The 13,515-nt window shown below is 40.7% G+C and overlaps 1 protein-coding gene across 1 annotated transcript in view; it reads right to left on the bottom strand.

Annotated features, from left to right (window-relative positions):
• LOC140684671 (pinopsin-like) overlaps window positions 1-13,515 on the bottom strand; it is an 82,873-nt gene that overhangs the window by 51,853 nt on the left and 17,505 nt on the right. The window lies entirely within an intron of this gene.

The raw sequence follows: 13,515 nt of genomic DNA, 5'->3' as shown, positions 1-13,515 counted from the left end.
TCTTCAAAACTGTATGGTTTTTCATATTAGGTTCTTAGTCACAATGCAATGGAGAGGGTTTTGTTATATCCTATGGCTTTGTTCTCCTTTTAGCTTCCTTGAAATTCTTGGTGACACAACGCTGGATACCACTTCCAGGATTTATGACAGAAGGAACTTGTTTGAAGAGCTTTAAAACCAGATTTACCAATGCTTTTCAGTCCCCTTCCTTTTGCTCCTGTAATAAGAAAAACCTGAATAGATCAATGTTAATCCAGCTCGTTCCATGAGTTTTTTCTTAATCTTTGCTATTAGCAACAGCCAACTACACAGTAGCACTGAGATACATAGCATTCTGAAATTCTCCGCTTTTGAGTGGTACCAACTCCCAGCAAATGGGTTAAAAGTAAAGGTGTTCTTCAGGGGAATCCATAGCTGTAATCCATTTTCCCCATTTAACTGTCAGCTTCTCCTATAGCTCCTTCTCAGTCATGGAATAGAGGTGAGTCAGAGACTTCCCTTGGGAATAGCACTACTCTAATTCTTTACCTGGGAAAAAAACCCACACACAGACCCACACAGGCACAGTGGGATATTCTCCCCAGCCACAGCATTTTGCTCCTCTTTTCCTTACAATTCAGTGACTCATTTCTGAGTTAACCAGATGCAGGCTATTTCTGTCATCCTGACAACAACTTGCAATTACTTAACGCAGAGCTGGGTAGGCAAAGGACCCATGGGAAATACAAGCACTGCTTGCTGCAATAGGATGCCTTATTTCTCAGGGGGAAAGAAAGCAAAAGAGTGTGAGGAAAAGGTAACTTTCAAAGAAGAAATGTCTTTCTTGTTACAAGATTCTACTAAAATATTTTCTGTATATTACTGGGAAGTCAGTCCTAAAGAGTAGATACATTTACAGCTGTAATAACTCCACTAAATTCAGCTGACTTACAAACTTGCTTTAAGGCTAGGCTACTTTAGAGACAGTGAAGGCTTTCTCATCATCCCTCTCCTAATCTGATTTCCTACATAACACTGCTCTTGAAAGCCTTTGGACTTAAAAGCAAAGAATCCAGTACTCTCTTCATGCTCCCAGCCCACTCTGAATTACCTTCACTTTCTTAGCCTTGCCACTTTTCATGTTTTTATCTGCTTGACTAAAGAGCTCCTCTCTATCAAAAACATTTAGCTCATGTAGGCACCTAAGGCAAAAATCCAGATTTTATATTTGAAACTTAGGCCTCTGTCAGGTATTACAGATCTATTTCTGTACTTTAGATTAGAAAATCATGGACTAATAGAAAACTGCCTCAGGAACAAGAAATCTCTCCCTTCCCAGCTGGGTTCTCTACAGCAATCATCTATTGTTCTTGCTGTACCTCTCATGGCAATTGAAACTGCATTTTCCCTATTTTAATGAGATAGCAAATGAGCTGTAGTTTTGTTGAGCATATCCTACATTCCTGCATGTGTGGGACTGCCTAGAAAACCCAGACAGGATGTTCAGATTTCCCTAGCTCAGGGCCCTGCTTCCTGGATTTCTGCTTTCACTGCTGGGCTCTCAGGCACAGCCTGGCTGCCAGCTCTGCCTGATCATCCCCATGGCTGTGCTACGCCCAGCAGCTTCTTCTGGTGTGTATTGTCATGATTTATGCCACCATTTACACTTCCTCTTATCTTCACCTATTGCCAAAGGAAGATGCTTAGCTTTTGTCACAATGGTATCTATGATGGATGGCTCTATGGGTGGCTCTGAAGACAACTGACCATGAATACAGGATTACCTGTTTTCAGATGTAGAAAAGTTCTGTCTTACAGTGGCATAGAATTAATTTTCAGATATTAAATTAGGATCATGATGATGTCAGTCAAGAATAAATCAAATATTAACAGTCAGACAAAAAGTTGCCTTTAAATTACAGAAAATAATTTTCTTCTCTATACAGAAAAAAAATCATGACATTTAATTGCACATCTTGGCAGGAGCCAATTCATCTTTACTCACCTTATTATTGAGTCCCACTGACATGACACAAACTACACTTTTCTCTGGCAGACAAAAAATTGTATTTTATGGAATCCCAGACCACAAAAGTTCAGGGAAAAAATTACATTATTTTTGAATTTGGCACAGTAAGTCTTCAAGGTTTGAAATTTTTAATACCACTACACACTGAATTCTAGTACTTTCAAGACAAAGGAAAATGAGGAATACACTGAAGAGGCAGTTCATAAGAGATAAAAGAATTCAACATTCTTTATGTGATTCAAACTTAGTCCAGCTAACTTTTCAGAAAAATTAGAATTACTTTGAAAGAAGTGGTGCTTTAAAAAATAAAAATATAAATTCAAATCCAAAATCAAATAAAAAATTAACAAGAACAAGTACCTTTTTCCAACAGTGAGATACATTTGGTTGAATTGGCTGTGAATAATTAAAACACCTATTACCCAGGTGAGGAAGAAACAGGAACAACAGAGGTCACTGTAACCCTCTCTGTTTACTTTGTGTGACATTGGGCAATGAACAGAAAGTCACAAGATGTGCCCCAACACTGCAGCTCCATCCAGCCTTGCTGATGGAGGGCATTTTACCTTAACACAGAAGCCAAGACTGATCAAAACCAAACCACATCAAGAGTAACCTTGTTGCAATGTTGGGACAGAGCAGCTCCAGTGTCCCTGGTTGCTATGAATATCCTCAGCATTTTAATTAACAAAAAACCCCAACCAAACAGGTTTTTTAATCCCACTCTTTTATTAGTTCAGTAACTGAATCCTAGAAATACACCACTATCATTTAATCAATTATAATAGATACTCACGTGTTGGACTGAAACAACATTATTTCATAAAAATGGCAAAACCTGTTCTTTTGTTCAGTACTTAATTTAACAACGGTTGGAAATAAAATATGAGGATCAGGTGTACATGACTTGTCAGCTTGTAGTTAATGAGCTTCAAAAAACTGCTGATTGCCTTGTCCTTTACATGCTTTTCTTTAGCACCCAGTGTCACCCTCTCCATAATTTTTCCAGATACAGATTTTAGACTAACAGGCTTGTAGTTTCCACAGCCTTTCCTCATGTCCTTCTCACAATCTGTTTTGGCTAAAGTGGAATAAAGCCTCCCAGTTTTCATTATGCCTCCTAGCTTTGCATAAAGTTAATGCCTGGTGCATTTAACTGTTGTGACCTTTGTTAGAAATCCTGCAGTTATCTGGTATTCTATTTCATGCACTATCTGTTGCAGATGGAGGAACTAGTGAGAATTGCAGCTTAAAAACAAAAAGCAATTAAATACTTTAAGATTGTCCCTGAAGAAAATACTTGAGTGCAATCTCCACAGCCTTAATAACCCCAAAAACAAATTTAAAAAATTAATGTAAGCTATAAAAGGAAGAAAATAATTATAATTCTTTGTGCCAATGCCAGTTTCATTCTTACTGAGTAGTAACATTTATGACTGTGTAGACTGTGTATATTAATTTCAAATGAATAATTTTTTTCTAGAACTGCAACAAAATTAGGTTCACAAATTGCAAATCTAAATGGAATTTGCTTCCAACAAATATTTAGAGCCTCAAGTTGGTACCTAGACAAATAACTCCACAGGACTCAATCACAGTGAGAAATGTAATTTGCTCCCCCAACATTTCATGCATATATAGGAACAAAAATGAGATTCTCACTGAACAGTACTGAAAAATGTCATAAATTCCTGTATGCAGATTGCATTACAGGAATAGATAATTATTCAAAAGTTAACCATGGAAATAAGTGACTGAGAGTAGCTGGGTGTGGAGCATAAACCTTGCTACAGAGCAATTAGGTGCAGTGAGCAGAGTGTAAGAAATTAAATTTCAAGTCATAAACGAGGACAGGCATCTATTTATAGGGCTATCATCTGCGACATTATCTATTATTTACTTTTATTTAAGGATCTGTACATTCCTCCCTGGCAGCACAGCAGAGTATGTTGTGAAAGGCACAGCAAATCATTACACTTTGTTCCCATGGGCTCTAGCTAAAAGCGTTACATTTTCTTATCCATTTTTGATGGTTTATACTGCTCACTGATGTAGTAATTGGAAAGGGGATGCAGATCACCCATGGTCTGGAGTCTATGAAAAATTGAGAATCCCAGGAATTCAGCCTACAATGGATCAATGTTTTGACTACTAACTTAGATATACTTGCCCTCTTAAATGGCCTGTAGGTCATTAGACTACATCATGGTTAGAGTCCTGGGGCTTCCTGGAACAGTCCTGGTTGTATGTTGAAAGGGATATCCTGCACTATATTCCAGGATTATTATCAAGGATCAGGGGCAATGAAAAGAAAACATGGGTAACCTTAGGCAAAGTGAGAATGAAGGGATACAATAGCACCTTCTTCAACAAGGAGAAAAAGCTAAATCCAAATTTTTGCAAAACCCCAAGATAGATTTCCCACACTCAACCCCCATGAAGGTTGATTTTACCCACTCACAGGCATTGTCTTATATTTTTTATTCACTCACACTCTCACACCCACAGGATCTGTGCTTAAGAGGTCTTGTCTAGAATTTCTTTTGTGCAACAGAGAGAACAAGAGACTTCAGCTATCAGTTCATAAAACTCCTTGCTTGTATGCACTTCCCTGGCAGTGAATTGAGTTTGGGATAGAGCTTTTATGCACTTCAGGAGTCCACAGTTCATAGTCAGAAACCCTTCATTGCTTACAAATCCTGTCTGTATAAATCTTGTATGTCTGAGTCAAGACTGCTGCTCCCTGTTGCCATTTCCTTGAGGTCGTGCTCCTCTCGGTGGGTGCATGATCCTCCACCCACAAGTAATAATACTCTGTTATTAGCAACACACAGTCCTTCAGGTTTGGCTGAATCAATACCTTTTACTGCTGGAAACAGAATTCTGTGTTACCTGAACTAGCTGTTTTCTGCTGTGCTGTCTTCAGGCCTTTTCAACACCTTTCCCTCCCTGCCTCTTCTGTACCGATCTCAGTAACTGTTGGGGTTTAATGATATCTGTCAGTTGAGGGACTAAGCCCACAGGCTGGGGGGGATGGTTCCCTGTGGGGACCGGGCAGAGCCGATCAGCTGGCTAGTTTTGAAGATTGACACCCGGTTAAATCACTTAAAAAAGCTGAGCACGCCTCTGTGGCAAAGAACATATAAAAGTGAACAAAGCCCAGGATAAAGCTCTCTGGCTTCCAGCCTTTGAACAGACCTGGGCACTGGCCTGGCAGGGCCTGGCTGGGCTCTGCTGCGACGCTGGCCAGGCAGGCCCCACACGGCCAGGTCGGTGCATGGCTCAGCTGAGATTCTGCTGCGGCCATGCCAGGCCATGCCATGGGACTATCCCAACACTGTGAGCAACCATGTGGCCAGGACCAGCTCCAGGAGTGGCCCCGCAGCCAGTGCTGAGGCTGGCCCCGAGTCTGGGAGCAGCCATGCGGCCGCCATAGCTCAGCTGAAATCCACACGGCTGGGGCAGCAGCGCAGCCACAGCTATCTCAGCATGGTTCGCAAATACGTGAACCATGTTTATTTATATTGGTTTGTTTATTCTGGTACCAGCTCTGGGAGAGGCCTTGGAGCCAGCACTGCAGGCGGCCCCGAGGCCAGGAGCATCCAGGGTCAGGAGCGGCCACCACCGGCCTGGTCCAACAGTGGCCACATGGCTGGGATTGAGTGGCCGAAATCGCCACAAGCGCAGCAGCACTGCGCAGCTGCAGCTATCTCAGCATGACTCGCAATAGACTTCGTTTGCTTAGCTGCTTTTAGCCAGCTATGCTGCAGACAGAAGGCCAAAAGCAGTGGCAGCAGGTTGTTTTCTTTTTTTCCAGCGCCCCACATAAAAGAAAAGTGTGGGGTGGTGCCAGCAGCCAGTGTGGCTTGCACAGTGCCAGTGGGGACCACAGGATTGGCAGCAAAAGACACAGCGATTCCTTGATTGTAGAGCCTGGATGAGATCAACTATTCAGCGCTGCAGAACTCTGTAAGAACTGTTTCAATTGATAAAGCTTGAGAGCAAACAAACCTATGAACACTAATTCTCTCCTGAATCAGAAGAGCAAAAGGTGAAGACATGTAGAGGAAACAATATGGGACACTGAGGTCAGTGAGGAAAGAGTCAAATGCTAGATGGGAGGGGATTGAGGAGATGCCTTAGTCTTGGGCTGAAATTCTTTTGTAAGGCTATGGTGAAGATATATTTGATATATCAAACTTTGTTTTTCCCAGTAATTCATGGAATGCATTGAGGGGATGTAGTGTTCTAACTACAGCTGTTAGCAGAAGAACCAGTGTTGAAATAAGCAGATGTTGCAGTAGCTGTGATTTCAATGAAATGTTGACTAGAGAGAGATGAGAGAAATGAGAAACAGTGCCCCAGGGATAGAAGAAGAAATCCTGTGTTCCTAGAGATAAAAGAAGAGAACTTTTTTTTTTATCCTTGAACAACTTATCTTTAAAATAGCACCCCAATAAGTTGACATGGCTCATGAAAGCAGCTGTGGGAAAGCTGCAAGGCATGGGAGGGGCTTTAATACTGTGAACAGATTTTTCCTTTCCTGGGCAGCTGATGTGCTGTGACATTGAAGCCATGAGAGAACTGTATCTTGTGGTGAAGTCTCCATGGCATGGCCAGAGACATTCCTCTCCCTAAATGAACTGAAGAAAGACTATCCTAGAGGTGGTAAACTGACTGAAAGTTCTAGGTTTTGTCTATTTATGTTGTCAGTGGGAAAGAAAAGAGGATGTGCAGGGGAGGAGAAGTGTTCTGAAGATTTATTCTGATTTCTATTTTTCTTTTTTTAGTTCTGTTAATGAAGTTTTCTTTACACCATTTAAAGTTTTGAACCTGTTTTGCCCTCCTCCTAATCCATATTTCACAACAGGAGATGAGTAAATAATTCTAGTGGGTCCACTGGCCAGCACTAAACCCACTGCACTAATTGGTGCATTGTCTGGAAAACTCAGATTGGCGGACGAAAAACCACTACAGTAACTCCACAGCAAGTCCAGACATGCTCCAGTACCCAGATCCAGCCCAAACTTAGCTCCTGAGACAAAGACAGGGCAAAATGCAGCTGAGAGCCTGGTACAAGGCATGGAACCAGGGTGTACCTGGCTGTTCTGCTGCTCAGCCCCATTGCAGGACGGTGCAAGCTGAGCACCCCTGGGGTGCATCTGACCATCTGTCAGCCATGTACAAAATGCAGAGGGGAAATCAAGGGGATAGTAATTGATACTAAGTTCCCACATGGCATCTACTTGATGCTCTAATTACTCCAGAGGGGCCTGCCAGTGGCAGAGGTTAACCAACAGCAACTCCTACCATTGTTACTTAAATGTGTTGCTGAAAGAAGAGAAAACAATGATAGTCCATGCATTCACAAGACTCCATTTATATAATGTGTGCATGTAATACCCACTCCTGGGGGGCAGCTTTCACATAATATCCTGGTGTGGTGATTTAACACCAGCCAGAAATGAATCTCTAAATAAGCCACTCCTCTTCCCCCTGCCCCTCGGGCAAGTGAGGGACAAAGGCAAGGGCTACAGGTTGAGATAATAATTTGTTGAAAGCAAATAGCAATGGAATAAGAAAAGCACAGTAATAGCAGCAATGCTCATAAGTATACAGAAAGAGAAGGTGCTTTGCACACAAGTTGTTCGCTCTGCTCCTTTCAGCTCAGCTTGGCTGGGACCAGGCTCCCATCCACCCCTCTGTTTCCCACAGATGCTGCCTGCACTGGCACTACTTTTCAGCCCAATGTCTTAGAGCCAAGGCTGTCACTTTTTCAGAACCATGTCTCCAAGCTATGTCTTGGAGGAACTAGGAAGGGGCCAGGTAGTGGTGACAGAGGACAGGGTCCACACAGCTGATACCAGCAATCTCCCCAGTGAAAAGTGAGACAAAATTACACACTTCCAGGGGTGTCATTTTTCTCTTTCTTTTTAATTTTTCTCACTCACCTTTTCTTTCCCCCGAAACCATGACTGCAGTGATGATGTGTGTGTTGTGGAATAGCAACCTGGCCACATCCAAACAGTGCTGAGCTGCGTCCCCTCTCCATAGCCAGGACACCTGGGAAGGACATCATGTGGCTGGAAGTGCAAGAGGAGTGTGAACCAGCTGGCAGGCTGGGACCCACCAAAAGTTGCACCTTTCCTTTTGAAGTCAAGCCACCATGCTGTGGTGAACAGTGAGCTTGGAGAGGCAGAAAGCAAGGAAGAACACTGTGCTGGAAGGACACTGGTAGAGGTGGAAGAGGCATGCTCTGGTCTCCACTTACAAATATGTGCTGGTAAATAATTAACAGGAACAGGTAAGTCTCTCAGAAATTTTATGCATCCTAACACAGCCTAACATAGTTCTCTTATTTCTAGTCCCTCATTTTTCAGCTGCTAAATCTGCTGTTCCATTAGCTGAAGAATATGCTAAAAAGCTCTATGGCACAATAAGATGGAGAAGGTAAGATGGGGATACACCCCAAGTTGGGAATATTGGGGAATCCTGTGCTGAGGTATTCTTCTGCTGTTCCTTCTGGACGACACCTTTCCTTGTGCTTGCCCAAGGCCTTAAACACAAAAGAACAGCAGTAAGAAACAGCTCTCTTCAAATGAAGCCTCTTAATACCTCAAATTTCAAGTTTTGAGCTTAATTACAAGTTGTGCTACTGAATGGTATTACATAAATATGTTATCGAGTTATGCAAAACTAATTTGATCAGTGACTCAGTACTGTTTTCAAGGGAAATAAGCTTCCTGAATATAAATGAAAGCATCTCTGATAGCTCTCTGCAGAAATAAAACAGTCCACACATGAAAATAAACCACAAAAGATTTAAGCAACTTTAAAGTCATGACATTTCCAACATATTTGTACTTCTGTATCTCCTTAGAACTCTTTCTGAAAACATATCTTAGATTCATCTGCCAGGGACTACACATTAAATATTATTTGTAGGTCTAGTATTCACAAGAGGTTTAGAAGCAGCAAGATGTAAAAAAAAAAAGAAACAGTCTTTTTTTCTAATGGTTGCGTATTCTTTGGGAGCAATTTTGTTGCTCTGGGGGGAAGTATCTTACCTAACAACTGCCACAGCATCAGAGACTTTGTCACAGCAATCCATTCCATTATCACCTTTGTTTCCATTTTTTATATACCAATTAATGTTAATAGTGATAACTAAAACTATTGGGCTCTGCACCCATTAAAATCAATAAATTTCTTCCACAAAAATACAGTACTCACTCCAGTAGCTGCTTCCACCAGAGATTTCTTTGCAAGTGAGGAGGTAAGAATATTATAATGTTTGTTTAGCCCAGTAATAAGTTCTGCACTTTTAAAACTATATCTGAGAGCAAAGGCAGAGAGAAGGAAAAGCGGTGGAATTTTTTTTTGCGGCTGTATTCAAAACACAGAGATAAGCAGTGCTCTTGGAGTTCTCTGCTCTGCAGACAGATGGGGAATTTTCCCTATCTCTTTTCACTGTTTTTTGCCTTGTTAGCTGAGGTCAGAGGGGTTTTTTTGAACTGTTCAGCCACTGTTCATCCCAGGAACCCCAAGACTATCATCCAGGGCCCCCCCAAGCTGCACTGCAGCCAGGACACTGGACCCGAGCCCCAAAGAGAGACCTGAGCCCCAGAGATACTGAGAGAAAGCCGAGGACACACCCACAACAAAGACTTTGAACTACAAAAGTACTCTCTTTGAATTTGCCGTCTCTTCAGAACAACAAGAGGTTCTATTATTTAGTATTATTAATTTTCTCATGTTTGTCAATACTTTGCTTGTTAAATCAACAGTTTTTCCCACTTTTCTTGAAGGAGATCTATATCTTCTGAACCAGTGCAGGGAGGAGCCACTTGAATTTGTTTTCTAGAGGGACCCCTTGGGAGGTTTCCTCCCAAATTTGCCCAAAACCAGGACACATATGCAACTTTAGTAAAATATGAAAAACTCCTAAGTCACAGCATCACAGAGGAAAAAAGAATGAAAATTTTAAATTATTTAAATAAAAATTAAAATTGCATTTTGCCGTCTAGCTCTGAGTCTCATAGTAGACATTTCATTGCTCAGGAAAAATCGATGTCATATATGGTCTCCAGTGAGGTTCTGCAGGTTACATTTCTTTTTCCATTATAGTTGAATTGCCAAAAAGTGGCAGCGAGAATGTTAACTGGTCTGCAAAATCTGGGATATGCAGCTTGGAATGAAACAAATTCAGTTAAATTGATAGAATATAGTTAATTTAGACAGCAACTTTCATTACCAATAGGGCTAGTGGAAAAGGTACCATAAAATGAGCAAATTTGAGAGACAAATGTGAGAGATTGTGAATATGGGATTTCACAAAATATTATTATTAAAGGTTTTAGTTTTTGTTGGGGAGGTTAGTGGGGTTTTTTTGTTTGTTTGTTTGTTTTTAATTTTTTGAGATAAGAAATACAAATTAATATTCAGAAGGGGTTCAAAGAGGTTAGGAGAGTGGCAGACATATATGGCTACTGCTCATCTTCACTAAACCTCCAAAATTTTGTCCACTTCTTTCTTTTCTGTCCAAAGCAAAAAAAAAAAAAAAAAAAAAAAAAAAAAAAAAAAAAAGAGATAAATATTTAATGAGCCCATTTGGCAGAAGACCCCAAACCTTTCCAGAGCTAAAAAGAAAGCCCACTGAACCTAGAAGATATTTCACAGTTAAGATGAATGGACTCAAAGTGAGGTCTGGTCTAGGTGGACAGCCAACCAGTACTAGCCTGACTTACCTGAATTTCGGTGAATAAAGAAATCACAGCAGAACTTTTCATGATATAGCAAAAACACAATGTGAATATAATAACTGATAAGTTCAGGGCTAATATAAAGGATATGAACTACAGAGGAGTGGATGGATGCCATAAAAACTGACAGAAGCAGGTGAAAATGGGGTGTGCTTTATTTGGCTTTATTTGGATAAGCCTATTAAATATTTATATAGTAAACATAAACTAAATGGTAAAAAATCAAATATCCTTTAATTTGGTGACTCTTATTCTGGTTGCTGCCACATATTAGCAATCAGAGCACAATTTTCTTTTGATTTTTAATGCATTAAAAGCATTTCTACTTATTTGAAATTGAGAAAATATTTCCCACAATCATTTGTTGAGTGTTAGCAGTTACAATCATTTTCCAAATACAGTCTACCTCAGATATAACCATTCACTTTGAATAGAAATAAATCCACCAATTGCCCTTTTTCTAATGCCTGAAATTATCTATTCTCTTTTGCTAAGATGACTTGGAATCATGAGTCCGTTAGAAAAGGCAATCATTCCCTTCTCCAAAGAATTACCTTCCTCTTTAATGGGAGCCACAGTTTAACACTGCACTTGAAAGAAATCACTGAGAAATCTCTGTTGGATCCAACCCCGCTGGGAGAAATATGAAAATGAACAGTACTGGTCCTATTCAATAAATCTTTCTTGCTCTTTTCTCAATGGTCATTTCTGTGTTTCATCCTTTGTACAAAATACCCTTTCCTTTATCTTTGGTGGTATCTTCAATACAGACAGCATGTATTACTTTTAATAGGAAAAAAAATCTCAGGTTTTTCCTCTTTCTTTCCCCCTCCTTTTCTGAATTTTAAAATGTTTTTATTTTGTTCTTTAAAGGTGGTCTTAATTCTTGGCAGTATCCAGTGACTTAATGTGCATCACTGAGTACTACTATATTTTTCTCTAATGTTATTAATATGCTTATCCATCCAAACAATAAACACCCAGTGGCATAAACAGTGCAAAAAATTCCCTTTTGCATCTCAATGATACAAAAACACCCCCGAATGTTCACTTCTGTCTCACTTTCCATATGTTTTGCAGGACCCTTTGCATTCTAGAAATTTGGCACGGCAGGCTGGCCGTGTCAAATTCAGCTTGCTGACTTGGCTGCCTCCCTAGCAGTATTCCGCTGCCTTAGTGAATCGGAATAAGAAATGTCAGCACTAGATGGAGCTCCTGTACAGCAACATTTCGGGAAAAATCTTTGGGGCTCGTGCGCATGAGAAAAGCAGGGATGGATGTGCAGCCCTGGCGTAGCAGTCAGGTTCTCAGGGCAGTCAGGTTCACTGCTTCATCCCCATGCCCATCCCATCCTGCAGCGCCCCCATCTCCTGCCAGGGCTGCTCCTTTTGAAACGTGGGGGCACAGCTGTAATACATAACATGCAGTCTCAGGGGGTTTCTGTATGTGGGACATGGCACCAAATCAGCTAAGAGGGGAAATGACAGTGTTAGCATCTGCTAGCCAGTGAGCCAAGCATCCACCAGAGCACACAGCCAGCATCCTTCCAATGAACTCCTCCTTTTTCACTGAACCCAACTGCTTATTTTTAATAAAGAGTATATTTCTAAAGATTTTCTATAATCTATAATTTTGCAGTTACTATTCCTAGACGTGGTACACAATACAAATACTAAGTCTTCTGAGTCAAGTTTTTCATAATGTGGTCAAACTGTTTTTTGTTCTAATTAGATATGAACTGGTCAATAAATAGTCATATCTGATACTGTGAATGCAGTCTCAAAATATGATGATCAGGCTTTACGCTACCTCTGAACTAGGCAGTGTAAAGCCTGGCTCTTGTGCAGTTTTACAACCCCACAATCTCACATGGTGTGGAGAGTGAGCAGAAACATCAGAGAAGGCTGCTCCTGTCTCTATCCAAGATCATTGTGATGGCTGAAGGATGTGCAAACAGGAAAAGCAGTATTCCCCATTTCTTAACCCCTCCAAAGGAACTCAAAGAAGAAGATCTTTTAAATGCATTAAAAAACTAAATATAACCGATGCAGACAGAAATCCTTTGCAGTACATTTTCACCCAACCAATAAGTCTAATCTTCAGCACTGGATAGATCAGTAGAAATTGCCCTAGAAAGTGCAGTAGTGGAGATGTGACATACTGGGGTGAGTGTGGCTATCATGGAGGGAAGCCATACCTTACTTAATTCGTCACAGGTCCTTGACAGAGCCCTGCAGACAGGGCTGATGCCTACTTGGATGAAACCTACTTGGATTTTCAAACAACTTGGACTAGCCCAAAGGCTTTAAAGGATGGTAAGCTGCCATGCAATAACGGAAATCTTCATGTGAAAAAATAAATAAATATAGGTATGAAATAAAAAACAGGAGAAAAAATTAGTTTTCTTAGTAGAAACTGTGGACAGCAAAGTTCCCCATGGATCTGTCCTAGGCCCTGGGCTATTCATCACATTAATAAATTATCTGGAAAAGATGGGAAAAAGTGACAAATTTACAGATCATACTACACAGAATAACTCAAAATCAACAAAAACTGACTGTGAAGTACTGCAGCACAACCAGATGAAACAGAGCCATCAAGCAGATGAGATGCAATACTGATGTAAACTACTATATGTGGAAGAAAACAGACCTGGCTTTGAATACACAGCAATTGTTTCTGACTTACTGCTCTGTAAAGAGAGTTATGATGGAGAACTTTACACAAACCACTTCCACTAAGCAG

Source organism: Taeniopygia guttata, chromosome 1 (genome assembly GCF_048771995.1).
Source record: "Taeniopygia guttata chromosome 1, bTaeGut7.mat, whole genome shotgun sequence".
Taxonomy (NCBI): Eukaryota; Metazoa; Chordata; class Aves; order Passeriformes; family Estrildidae; genus Taeniopygia; species Taeniopygia guttata.
This window is presented reverse-complemented; position numbering and strand designations above follow the sequence as displayed.